The sequence below is a fragment of the Manacus candei genome, unplaced genomic scaffold, assembly GCF_025592945.1.
Source record: "Manacus candei isolate 608988 ecotype Guabito, Panama unplaced genomic scaffold, ASM2559294v1 h1tg000029l, whole genome shotgun sequence".
Taxonomy (NCBI): domain Eukaryota; kingdom Metazoa; phylum Chordata; class Aves; order Passeriformes; family Pipridae; genus Manacus; species Manacus candei.
This window is the reverse complement of record NW_026138077.1, coordinates 3,492,073-3,504,896: the sequence shown is the minus strand read 5'-3', so window position 1 is coordinate 3,504,896 and position 12,824 is coordinate 3,492,073. Positions and strand designations below refer to the sequence as shown.

The 12,824-nt window shown below is 49.9% G+C and overlaps 1 protein-coding gene and 1 long non-coding RNA gene across 2 annotated transcripts in view; both read left to right on the top strand.

Moving 5' to 3' along the window:
- Positions 1-12,824, top strand: part of LOC127472624 (uncharacterized) — an 86,949-nt gene that overhangs the window by 49,851 nt on the left and 24,274 nt on the right. The window lies entirely within an intron of this gene.
- Positions 1-12,824, top strand: part of LOC127472625 (uncharacterized) — a 56,973-nt gene that overhangs the window by 36,437 nt on the left and 7,712 nt on the right. Inside the window, exon 2 of the long non-coding RNA XR_007905090.1 lies at positions 7,521-8,186. This is a non-coding gene — a long non-coding RNA (uncharacterized LOC127472625). The remainder of the gene's footprint in view (positions 1-7,520; positions 8,187-12,824) is intronic.

The window sequence follows — 12,824 nt, the reverse complement described above, 5'->3', positions numbered from 1 at the left end:
GTACAAGCACGACGACAATCCGGACAAGAGACAACAACTGAGCGAGCAATAGAATGAATTAAGCTAAATCGACATCTGAAGGCTTCTGTATGCTGTGCTCTCAGTTCCTCACCAGTGCCCTCCTCCTTGCTCTCAGCCCTATCACGAAGCTCAGGCAACATGGCCGAGGTGGGTGCTGAGGCCAGGCTGGAGGACGAACTGACATGCCCCATCTGCCTGGACATTTACAGGAACCCTATGTCTCTGGGGTGCGGTCACAGCTTCTGCAAGGAGTGCATGCATACAGAAGGAACAGAAATATGCCAGCAGGGCCCTTCCCAGTGCCCACTCTGCCTTTACCCCACAGGCCCCCGTTCAGCCATGAAGACTTGCCTGACCTGCAAGGTCTCCCTGTGCCAAGCCCACCTGAGTAAGCATAGCACAAAGAACACTCAGAAAAAACTACGTCCTGGTGGGGCTCTGTGGTGCCCAGGTTTTGGTTGAGAGAAAATCCCCCAGTACAGTAAACTGCTGGAATGCTACTGTGAGAAGGACAAAGTCCACACCTGCACGCTGCACTCTGCCCCCAGCTCCCACAGGGACCACAAGACCATCAGCTTAAAGGAGGCTTTTGGCCAAGCACAGCGTGTTTTTCCCAAAACTGTAAAAGAGGTAAAAAACTATGAAACTGCACTGGATCGAAGCATAGGAAACTTGCTGGAACAATCCTCTGCAAAGGAGTTCTTTAGAGTACAAACAACGCTTGAAAATTAAGACTTGGCATAACTGGTTGAGAAATGACTGCTTTTTGTGTACATGAACCCTAAATATTTCCAGGGTACTTTTCACTGCACCGTGTCAGGAGCAACTACTAGGCCAAAGAATTGTAGACTCTTTCTGGTTTCAGTGTCCAACACACCCAGCTGATCCTCAGTGGTTACAGCTAGCAGAAATATCATCTATATAATGACAACAAAGACAGTCAGAAAATTGCATTGGAAACATAAACCACTGACAAATTATAGAAAAGCCTTTCATTCTATGGGAGAGGGTTTTCTATGGATAACACTCATAAGGTTCTGCACGAATAATAGATGGAACTAGAAATGCACATTTTTTCTCTATCACTGGGGTCTAACTGGATTGTGAGAAGATAACCTGTCAAATCAATAATAACAATGGGTTATTCAGCAGGAAGCACAGAAGGGGTCAGTAAGCCAATGCTTACTAACCATGATTGCAGCAACCTGTCTGAGATCATGCAAAGGTTTTCATTTCATAGATTTTTTCTTTATCACAAACACAGGGGTAATTAAAGGATTCTGAGATGGTTCAATGTAATCAGAATCAAGCTGCCTTCTGACAAGCTGTTGCAGGGCCAACAGCTGTTCTGTAGGTAGGAGCCATTGTTTAAGTCACACAGGATCTGTATGTTCTAAAGGAAAACTCCAAGCAGTACCTCCTAATATCACAACCTTAACTCTTGGAATGACTATAGAAGTTTGTTTGTTTGTTTGTTTGGACAATTAACAGCAAGTTTTGAGCATCACAAAGAATACAGGTTGCCTTCGTACAACCCTAAACATTCACTAGTCAAATTAGGCAAGCAATACATCTGGTATAAAACAAGGATTAATCACAATTAGTGAGGCTATTTTGCTGAGAACACAGCTACAATGGGTAGGGCATGTTTTAAGGAGGAGAGACTAGCCGTTTTACAATTAATATTGCTACCAGCTGTTGCACGGGAGGGGTTTTGAAGACAATATATAAGGATTCTTTAAAACAACACTTCAGCTCTGGTCGCACTGATCAACATAATTGGTCTGCTCTGGCCTCCAGCCAGGAGGCCTGAAGACACACTATCCACAACACTACAGATGTTTTTGAGAAGGCACGCAGGATGGCCTTGACAGTCTGCCCCTGCAACGAGCTGAGCAAACAAGGCAGCAACATCGACAACTCCTGATTTAAATCCTGGAAAACACAGAAAAGCTCAAAACGACCCTCACTACTGCCATAGCAGATGCAAATGCAATTATTTGATGGTCTAAGGACCTCACCCTGGCACAAGCCTGCATTATCTCTAGCTAGTTATGTAACTCGCAACTTCTGTATCTGTCACAAAACTTGTTTCTCTACAGCATCTTGCAGCTTTTCCACGAATTGTAAGAATGGTTCCCGGGCACCTGGATGCATAGTGGTGTATTTTGTTTCGGGCTCTGCCAACCTTGCAGTCTGCACTGATGTTTGCTGGCTTATGATTTTTACTTGCTCTAAAACTAGTGGTCTCCTGCCCAGCTTACACAGCTAAGGAACAACAGCAGTGGAAAAACTCCACCTGAGACTTAACTTGCATAAATTTCATACAAGGCTGTAATAGAATATTAAATTTTTGTAAGAACTTCTTATTTAACTTCAGTTCAGATCATACAGCTAGCCGGACAGGGCTAGTCTAGAAATAACTAAAACCTCATCACTCACGGTGGGAATTTGAAGAATTCATATACCATTCAGAATAAGGATTCACTATGGTTCAACAGAATCATGTTACACACCTCTAAAATCTTAACACCGGCAGAAGGTATTTTTAAGTTTACACAGTCACACATTCATGTAGCTTTTCTCTTTCACACCACATTCAGGTGGCCACCTCAAACATGCTCCTCAATCACACACATTTTCAAGTAGTCATTGACTGTGCACTTCTTATCAGTTTCATAATTCAAAGGAAATTTATGGCATAGCCGTCATCAGCAATCTGCAAATCCTGCATAACTCTCTATGTAAAAGACAGATACAGCAAGAAAGAACAGAATATTATCTTGGAAATCTTCAACCCTTCTCATAGAGCAATGATATTCTGTCATAAAGGCAATAAAACTACTTTTGCAGGGGGCAAGACTATGTCCCCTTCTGTCTCATCGTTCCGTCTCCAAATCTTCTACCTGCACCCTGCCCCTGGGGGAAACAGCCAAATTTCATGTAAGAGATGCAAAATAGCAAGCTATAGGAAATTCTTAATAACCTTCTGTAATATGCAAAAGGCTAAGCACGGATGTTGCATTATTTCTAATCTTGCTTCAAAGGATTTTTCATCAGTCTCCCTTTCTGTTTTTGAAGAAAACATTTGAGAATGCCATGAGCACGCTGCATGCGTAACACCTATTGCTGTAAAAACAGTGCAATCTTATCTGATTTATAAGTTGGGATATTGTTAATTTTAAGTTGTTTTTTCTCTTTTCCCTTTTTTCTGTGTTTTACCGTCTTTGCCTCCCCCCCGCCCCTCATTGTCGAAGGACGAAGGAGGGGGAGGAGGGACCGGGCTCACCCAAAGAAAATCAGCAGAAGGAACTTAACTTAATCACAGAGTTTACTTAAGAAAAGACAAAAACATAGGAGAGGGAGAGAACAGCTGCAAACAGTTTCAGAGAGGGGGTGATTGGTCTAACGGGGAAAAGGAGAAACAGCTTTCCCCCTCCTCCAGCTGCACCCCTCAAGGTTTTTGCTACCATCATTAACTCGCCGCTCTAGGAAGAGGAGCGGCACCAGGGAAAAAACACTCGCTGCAAAGAAGGGAAGGGGAACGCACACCCCCCAGGACCATGGCTGTCAGCAGTGCGGGGGACACAGAGCCCCCCCGTTGCTCGCCGCACCTGGAACCGCCGGTGTGTACGCACGCGGGCGCAACGCTCCGCACAGGCGCCACGACCACCGCCACTGCTCCGCTGCCCGGTGCCGCCCCGTAGACACCTGCCACAGGCGGACAGACCCGGCGCCAGCACGGGTTCACTCGGCACGGCGGCATAAGCACACAACACCGTGAACACAGCCACAAACGCACAGCGCAGTCCCGCAGTACAGTTCAGATGAAAAGCTGGAAATGTCTTAAGGTGGAACTCAGTCATAGTGCTCGTAAAGTTCATCTCTGGTCCATCAGCAGTACTTTCACACTGCAACCGTCATCTCCGATCGTCCTGGATATGTATTGCCGAGATGCTAGCACCGCGTTCATGTTGGCGGGGCCGCTCGGTTGTCCCCGGCTCCAATCCGTGATTTCTTGTCCCGCTCCGTCTCCCTTCAACTCCGCTCAACTCCCTTTTTACACGATTTCTCTGTATGATGGTATCTAGTAGCATTCTAATGTCCTCATACTGTGCTCTAATGCCTTTTACTATTCCAGATAACAATCGCCAAGTTGTAAGGAGGGAAGCAGCAACTTTTTCTCCCTTAGAGGCAGCAGTAAAGAGCTTATCACTAAGTTCTTTCCAAGTAGAGATAGTAAAGGCAGTTACAGTGTTCGCTTCATATCCCTGGCCCTTACATGAAAGCAGCATCTGCCGCAAAGCCAGTTTGTCTAATTTTTCTTCCTTTTTTAAGCAGGATAGACTTCCATATAGATGCAACATTAGATCCCTTTTGTTCTCGGTGGCTCACCTGTCCAGGCGTCTTGTCTGGTTGGCCTGGCAGTTTCTCCACTTCTGTCATGTTACATTGAGCTCCGTCTCCGCGTCAACCTCCCACAACTTAACCTCATAACGTCTCCATTCTCTTTCATCAAAAACTGTATTAGGGTCCACAAAACAACTTTTAGCAACCCTCGTCGTAAGCAATCTTGGTAATTCTTTTTTCAAAGCTATACCCTTAAGTCCCCGCTTTTCTAAAAAGCACTGGAGTAATAAAAGCACCGCTTGTCTTTCCATACCTATAAATCTTCAGCGCGCTGTTGCAGCCTTTTACAAGACGTCGACGGTGTTGTCGGTCAGGACCCTTCTGTAAGGTCGCCTGGGGTGCGGAGTCCAGCTCTTTCACCTCTTGTGCTGCTTCAGGACCGACCGGCTACTGCGTCAGACCGTGGTTTCGGGGGATGCAGATTTAACTTACCCCCTGTTCAGGTTTCAGGGACCGCAGATTCAACTTAGTCCCTTGGGGCATACTGATTTAACTTAGCCCCTGGGGGATGCAGATTTAACTTACCCCCTGTTCAGGTTTCGGGGACCGCAGATTCAACTTAGTCTCTTGGGGCATACAGATTTAACTTAGCCCCTGGGGGATGCAGATTTAACTTACCCCCTGTTCAGGTTTCGGGGACCGCAGATTCAACTTAATCCCTTGGGGCATATAGATTTAACTTAGCCCCTGGGGGATGCAGATTTGACTTACCCCCTGTTCAAGCGTCGGGGACCGCAGATTCAACTTAGTCCCTGTTCGGGTGCCATTTGTCGTGACGAGGGAAGAATGAGACGCTCAATATGAGAATCAGCAAGCTTCGTTTATTGATCATTGCTAACAGCTTCATATACGCTTTATAATTAGTTCATACATCTTGCAAAAGCTAAGCTCATTATTGGTTCTGCTTAAATGTTGATCTCACCTCTTACTCATTTCTTTGTTGACACAGGTGGTACTCAGTTGTTTTTTGTTTTACTAATCACAGTGTCCTGTTTACCAGCCAGCTAACAGGGTACAAGGGCACTGTAACCTCGCTATCTAAGATGTTCCCACGGCCTAAGCAAGCCGTGTTCTATAGCCAGTTCCCTACAGCCACTCTGGGGCCCTTCCTTCCTCTACATAGATGGGAAATGCTTTTAGGAATTCAGTGTCTTTAGCGCTAGCAACCTCCTCCCTGAAGGCTCTCCAGATATCTGGTAGCTTAAGCTACCATTCAGGGGAGTGCTGCATTAAGTCTATGTCCGGTTCAGGGTGGCGGCAGGCGGGGTAGGCCTCGGTGGTGTGAGGCCTATGGGCGCAGCCACCTTGCCGGAAGGAGGCCCTGACCTTCGCCTTGACCCTGTCCTTTGCCACCCTTCCGCCCCTTGAAGGTGATGTATCCGGGGAAGAGGCGGGGCTGGAGGAAGTGGGTGTGCTCGTGGGCATGCCGGGGGAGGGATCTCTGATGCAATCAGGTGGAGGTGGAGGCGGCCTGGAGGGTGGTGCTAAGGGAGCCCGCCTCCTCCTTTCCTGCACTGATTTTTCCCGCGGTGTCCTTTCCCGCCTTTTCTCCGTGTGGTCCCTCGGTCCCTCCTCCTCGACGCCATTTTGAATTCGGTACGATGGTTTCTTCCCCCTCCCGCCATCTTGTGTGTCTGTCTGCTCAGTGTCCGTCTCTGTCTGCTCAGTGTCCCTCTCTGTCCGCTCAGTGTCTGTCTTGGGGAGGTTGATATTCTTGTTCATCATCTGGTGCTGTAGCACCATCAGAACTAACCTCCATGCGATGAGCGCCTCTTTAGCTATACGGTCCCCCTTATCACTGTCCCGCCAGAGGCTGTAGCCTATGGCTTGCCACTGCTCTACGCTGGTGTCCTCGGCAAGCTGGTGACCCTTGTGGTCGAGCCATCTGGTGAGTGATTTTGCCAATTTTTTATCTAAGGGGTGACCGTGTTCTATTACAAAGTCTTTTAGGCGCCTGTATACAAATTTTTGGGAGGTTGAGAGTGTGAGTCCCATGTTGATGTTAGTCGGGTCTCAACAACAGTCTCTTGATGGAAAGTCCTCCCTTTGGTGTTCTGCCGGGCTGTGGGTGTTAGGGTAGGGTGAGGAATGTCCTCAGCAGTTCACCTGTCTGGTGCGTCGACCCGTGCAGCTACCGCTGAGCCCACAGCCGTCCGCTCTGCTGAGGAGGACCGGCGAGGACGATCACCTCTCCTGGCGTCACCTGAACCCAGGTGAGGACACAGGAGTTCTCTCAATATGAGAGTCCTCAACTGTGCCCCACGTTGGGCGCCACTTGCCATGGTCCAGGGGGATGGGAAATGGGACCGAGCACTGCAATAACGGTTCTTGGCACAGTCGAGGGTTCGTGCAGCAATGCCACTTTATTCAGGGACAACAGGGTTTTAAATAAGGTAAGTCTGAGGGGAGGATTCTGAACTGGGGAGGAGCATGGAACTGACAACTCAGGGAAAAGTGTGATAGGGAGACAGGGAAAAGGCGGGTGGAACTTCGGAGTCTCCAGGAGAAAGAGCCAATGGGAGCTCTCTTTGCACTGCAGCAAACTGTAGCCAATCAGTTGCAGAGGAGCGGGAAAGCAGGGGAGGACAGGGTGACAAACAACTTTGGGCGGGAAAATCTGAGGGAGAAAGGGGAACAATATGGAGGTATAACAAACTTCATAAAAATTGAACAGTAAACTGGGGTACATAAACTCCGTGACAATACAGCAATAAACTGGGGTAAAACTGGGGAACAACTGTCAGTCCAGTGGATGAATTGTCCAGTGTATAAAAGTCCATCTAGTTCCCATAGATGCTTCTCCATGCCACATATCTTTCCCAATTGGTTTTTTCTTCCACCACACCCTGCTACATGCAAACATAACAAACGACAACTTCAACAGATGTCTTTCCATTCCTCTTTCCCTTCCCATTCTCCGTTCCTCTTCCCTTCCCATTCCCACAGCCAACACACTATTTCACTTCTCACTTTAACAAAGCTCTTTTCTCCTTCAAGCCCCTCAAAGGCACCAAGGCCACATAGGAGGCCACACACAAACAGTACTCCTCTTCCCACTTGACTACACCTTCTCCCTCACTGTTCTACAGGGAACACCAGGAATCTGCTCGCAGAGGCCTCTCCTTTCCCATCAGTAGCTCAGCACAAGGAGCTAAAGGAGCTCAAGCCTTAGGCCACAAGAGCTGACAGCGAGGAAACTTTGGGAGCAAACTAATGCTGCTAACACGGACCCAGCTGAATCCAGCACACAATCACAGAATCCAAGAGTCCTTCAGCTTGGAAAAGACCTCCAAGCTCACTGAGTCTTGTGCAGCCCCTCCCCGACCACCTGCAGGGACTGGATGATGCTTTGCACAAGCACCAAAAGGAATGTTGTGAAAGCCATGGCCTGCAGGAGGACACAGAGAAGGGCTTGGTTGGGGTTGGGAAGGAGGGAGCTGGCGCTGGGGGAGCGGGGATGGAGCCTCGGGGATGTGGCGCAGCAAGGACAGGGGCCCAGGCAGCTGGCAGGTGGCAAGGCCTCACCCCCTGCCCCAGCAGCAGCACCGGGCCCTGCCCAAGGCGCTCCTGCCAGGGGCTGGGCCCTGCAGGCAGGGGCAGAACCCACTCCCTGGGGCGGCCTTGCTGCCCCGGCCCTCGTCCGGCCCAGCCTCTCCCTGTGTGCGTGCTCCCCACAGCACAGGCTGCACTGGGCAGCATCCCCTGATGGGCCCTGCAGAGCTGCCCCACGGGGACACTTCCCTTTTATGTCACAGGTGCCACAGCCTGTCCCAACCAGCCCTGCCCATTGTCCCCACCCCGGCTCAGTGACTCACAGTGGCCCCTGGCAACCAAAGAACCAAAGCCCCACACCCCCAGAGTGCAGCCCTACCCATCTGCAAGGGGCCCCCAAAGGGTTCCCTGCACAAAGCAGCCCCTCCAAACCCTTGTCAGATAGAAAACTGGGGGATGTGACCCTTGAATGCTTTTAGGACAGAGATACAAGCTTTTCTTGAATAATGGAGGGGGTCACTTTTTTATTAATAATATTTACAGTTATCCATTTGGGGACAGGATGTCCTACAGGCTAACGTGCTGTCACATTTGGAGTGAAAAGTACTTTTCAAAGAAACCCAGGGTGCATGGGTGATGCACAGGAAGCTGCCAAGTCACCCAATGTGAAGCTCAACACTGCTTTGCAACAGCACTGCCCTTTCACACACATCTTTGGCAAAGACAAAGATGTCAGGGTTTAGTTTCTAAATCAGTAACACTTGACAAGACCTCTTTATGAACTGACAGCAAGAGAACTTAGGAGCAGCTTAAGGTTGGCAAGTGTAGGAGCCAAGAAGAGAAGGGCTGACGGGTATGTCGTGATTACTGACAGCTGGATGGTCGCGGAGCCGACCAAGGACTGCCAGACACAAAAGACATCACCTGCTGGACTTGGCCCAAACACCAGCCCCCTCCTCTCCCTTCTCAACCACTCAACCACAGCCTGCACACACCCACACCTGCCAGGGCCAACTGGCTGTTTCTCTTCTCTTTTCTGCCTGGGGGCGAAGGAAGAAGGACAGGGAGGGCATTTGCCTTCGGACCAGAGGGAAGGGGAAGGAGATCCCCCCAAATCCATCCCTGGCAGGATGGGGGCTGGAGGAGACATTGGGGGACCCCCAAGAATATTTTCGAGGGGAAGAAAGGATGGGGGCACCCACAGGGGGTTGGGGGGGGGGAGGGACCCAGGAATCTCGTGGTGGGACACTGGGGAGTTCCCAGTAGTTTCTGGGGGGGGTGGACCCCCAGCAGTCCGGGGTGGAAAAATGGACGGAGGAATCCGCCGTAAAGGGTTGGTGACACCCAAAAGACTCTAGGAGGGGGTCGGGAGGGGCCCCGGAGTCCTGAAGAGTGTTTGGGGTCCCCAGGAGGGAGTCTGGGGGTCTGAGGTGGTCCCAGGAGATTTTCAAGGGTTAAGGGGATGCACAGGAGATTTGGGGGAGAAGGGGGAAAGGCGGAGGGTCCCCAGGAGTCTTGGGGGGGATCTGGGCGGTTCCTGAGAGTCTTGGGGGAGATTCGGAGGGGTCACCAGGAGTCTCCGGACGCCCTGAACTCACCCCACACCACCATGGCCTCGTTGGGGCTGCACGTGAAAAACAGCGCGGCGGGGGAAGACCCTGGGGCTGGGATCGATCGGGACCAATCGGGTTCAATCCCGATCCTCCCTTCCCCCGCCATCACCGCCCCGCTCCCGGCAGCCCCCGCGGAAGTTTCCACGTTTTATTGGGTGACTCACCGGCACAAGGACAGGGGCCCAGCAGAATTTGGCAATGACGTCATTCCAGCAGAGCCGTTCTATTGGCTGCGACCCACGAGGGAGCCCCAAAACCTGTTCATGGCTTGGGGGGGAAGGACAGCTGGCACGTCCGGGAACGGGGGTGCAGAGGGTGTTCAAGTGCCCAGGAAAGGGACAAAAAACTTTCCCCTCTCCCTCCCAGTGCCCCCTCAGCCCATCCCGGTGTCTCCCCTGCTCTCCCAGTGCCCCTGTCCATCGAGGTCCCAGCCCGGCCCTACCCCCTGCTCTGCTCCGGCCTGGATTTCTCCCCTGCAGGGGCAGCTGAGGTGGCTCCAGGGCGGGCGGGAGCTTTCGGGGCAGGGGGTGGCTCCTGACATGCTGCTGGAACAGCCCCTGTCTGGGCGGGCCCCTCACCCGAGCCCGGGGGACGGACCGGCAACTGGGAGGGGCTTTGGGAAGGAATGGGGAGGCTGAGAAGGGGTTGGAGGTCGTGGGGGTAACAGGGAAGGGGTTTGGGGGAGTTTGGGGGTTTGGGAGGGAGGTTGGGGAGATTGGGGCAGCTGTGAGGGGTTTTGGGGAATCGTCGGGGATGTGGGAAGGAACTGGGAGAGAGTTTGGGGGCATACTCAAGGGGAAGGGGGCAACTAGGAGAGGGTTTGAAAGGTCCTGGGAGGGCTGGAGGTAACTGGGAGGGGTTTGGGGGCATCTTGTGGGTTTTTGTGGGTCTGGGAGGCAGTCTGGGGGCCTCGGAGGGTTTAAGGGGAAGTTGGGAGTGTCCTGTGGGACCGGGATGGGATTTGAGGGTTCCTGGAGGGGCTGGGAGGGCTTTATGCCTTTCTACTGCGGGCATTGTCTAGTATTGATGGGGGTAATCCGTGAGTTGACTGTTTCATAATCATCCAAATTTTAACAAGACTTTGAAGGTGGTCAACCTCAGTTTGAAGCAGCTCATTTTTAGCAACAAATTTATCCGATTTTTCTCCTGTTTCCCTCTCAAAGGCTAACGATGACTTCAACACCACATTTTCTGATTTCAAAACAGTAGACTCAACATCAGAAATCCATTCATGACTTCCCCGTCACCACTCCATCCGAATGTTGTTGCACTCACTGTGGCCTGAGAGAAACCTGCCTGTTTGCAGCGCACTGACTGGGTAACTTTTCTTTTTGCAGGTGGAAAAGGGCAGATAAAGAAAAAACAGATGGGTCCAGCAGAAGTGATGCTGCTTCTGTAAAAGCAGAGCAGAGGACGAAAGCATAGCTTGCAGTCTCTTTTTTAAGGTTAGGTTCAGAGAAAAGGGTTTGCGCATTGCTTGCAGTCTCTTTTTTAGGGTTAGGGTTAGGGAAAAGGGTTTGCGCATAACTTGCAGTCTCGTTTTTAGGGTTAGGGTTAGGGAAAAGGGTTTGCGCACAGCTTGCATTCTCACTTTTAAGGTTAGGGTTAGGGAGAAAGGTTTGCGCATAGCTTGCAGTCTCTAGGTTAGGGTTAGGGTTAGCGAACAGGGTTTGCGCATAGTTTCCAGTCTCTCTTTTAATGTTGGGGTTGGGGGACAGTGCTCTATAGAAGCAGAGTACATACTGGACAGCGGTGGGTATTCTGCCAGACACGCAACAGAACAGCAACAGCAAAAGCAGAGACCCAAGAGAAAAAGCAAAAGATTCTGACAGCGGTGGGCAGTGAATCGGGCTTATAGTCTGAGAGGGGCTTATTGGGCACCGCTGCGTGTCCTGAATGGGCTAAAACCGCGATTGTTAGATCGCGCACGGAGACAAATTCTTCCTAACCCTAACCCTTACCCATACCCCTAACCCTAACCCTAACCCTAACCCTAACCCTAACCCTAACCCTAACCCTAACCCTAACCCTAAGCCTAAGCCTAACCCTAACCCTAACCCTAACAGTAACCCTGTCTTTTGCTAACCCTAAACCTAACCCTAACCGTAACCCTAACCCTAAACCCTAACCCTAACCCTAACCCTAACACTAAACCCTAAACCAAAAGGAAACTTCCTTTGCTATGCCTACTGGGCGGAGTCAGTGCTGATTGGTGTTACAACCCGCCCCAGGAAAAGGGGAGAGGGGGTAACTCAGGTTTTTATTAATAATTCCCTTGGGGTGGATTAAAGTGAAACGACACTAAATAATCGGTGTCTGAAAACATATAGTGGCAAGGTTTATTTTAACAATTCTGTATCAACAGGCATGCTAGCAGTTTGGGAGTTGGGCTATCAGTTGGGAGGCATGGCTGAAAACAGGAAACAACAGCCCTAATTCCCAGGAAAGAAAACCTGGAAGCTTTGGCTTTGTGGTGCAGTTGGTGGGCCACACTGGGCACTCCATGGGCAGGTAGCAAGAGTTTTCTGGATCTGGGAGTCAATCTGGGGGCCTCGGAGTGTTTGAGGGGAAGTTGGGAGTGTCCTGTGGGACCAGGATGGGATTTGAGGGCTCCTGGAGGGGCTGGGATGGGTGTATACTGCAGGCATCGTCTAGTATTGATGGGGGTAATCAGTGAGCTGACTGTTTCATAATCATCCAAATTTTAACATACAATATGATTATTAGAATAAAAAGCAAAAAGGTAATATCAACAAAACAGTAACAGGGTGAAGCTCTTGGTTGAAGACTGATTTCTTCTTTTTCTCCAGTGATTTTAATTCTTTTTCGTCTGGGTTTTAATCCCATCTTTGGCATTTTGCTGCCAACATTTTGTCCCCATATCCATTGGAAATTGTATTAACTGTTGATGAGAACAAAGTGGAATGCCAAGGTATGTGATATATTGATAGGATTTCACTGGTTGGCTTTTAATTTGTCCAGGTTTATCGCCATAATGCTTCTGCTCTTTAACCACTTGAATCAGAATGAATTGAGTTGTTTTCTGGGTCGGGTTCTCTTTTTGAGTCCAAGGGTTTTTAGTGGATTCAGTATCAGGCACAAAGGAAATTGAGGGAGGTAAAGAATAATCTTCCCTTTGTTCATTATCACAGAGATCACTCAGTCTATTTTCATTAATGTGAGGAAAGCTGGGAGACTCTAGAAACATCAGTTGAACTTCAAATTCTCCTTGTTTCTTTCTCTCCTGAGACTTAGAATCAGGGTTCTCTGTGGTTTCCCAAGTCTCAA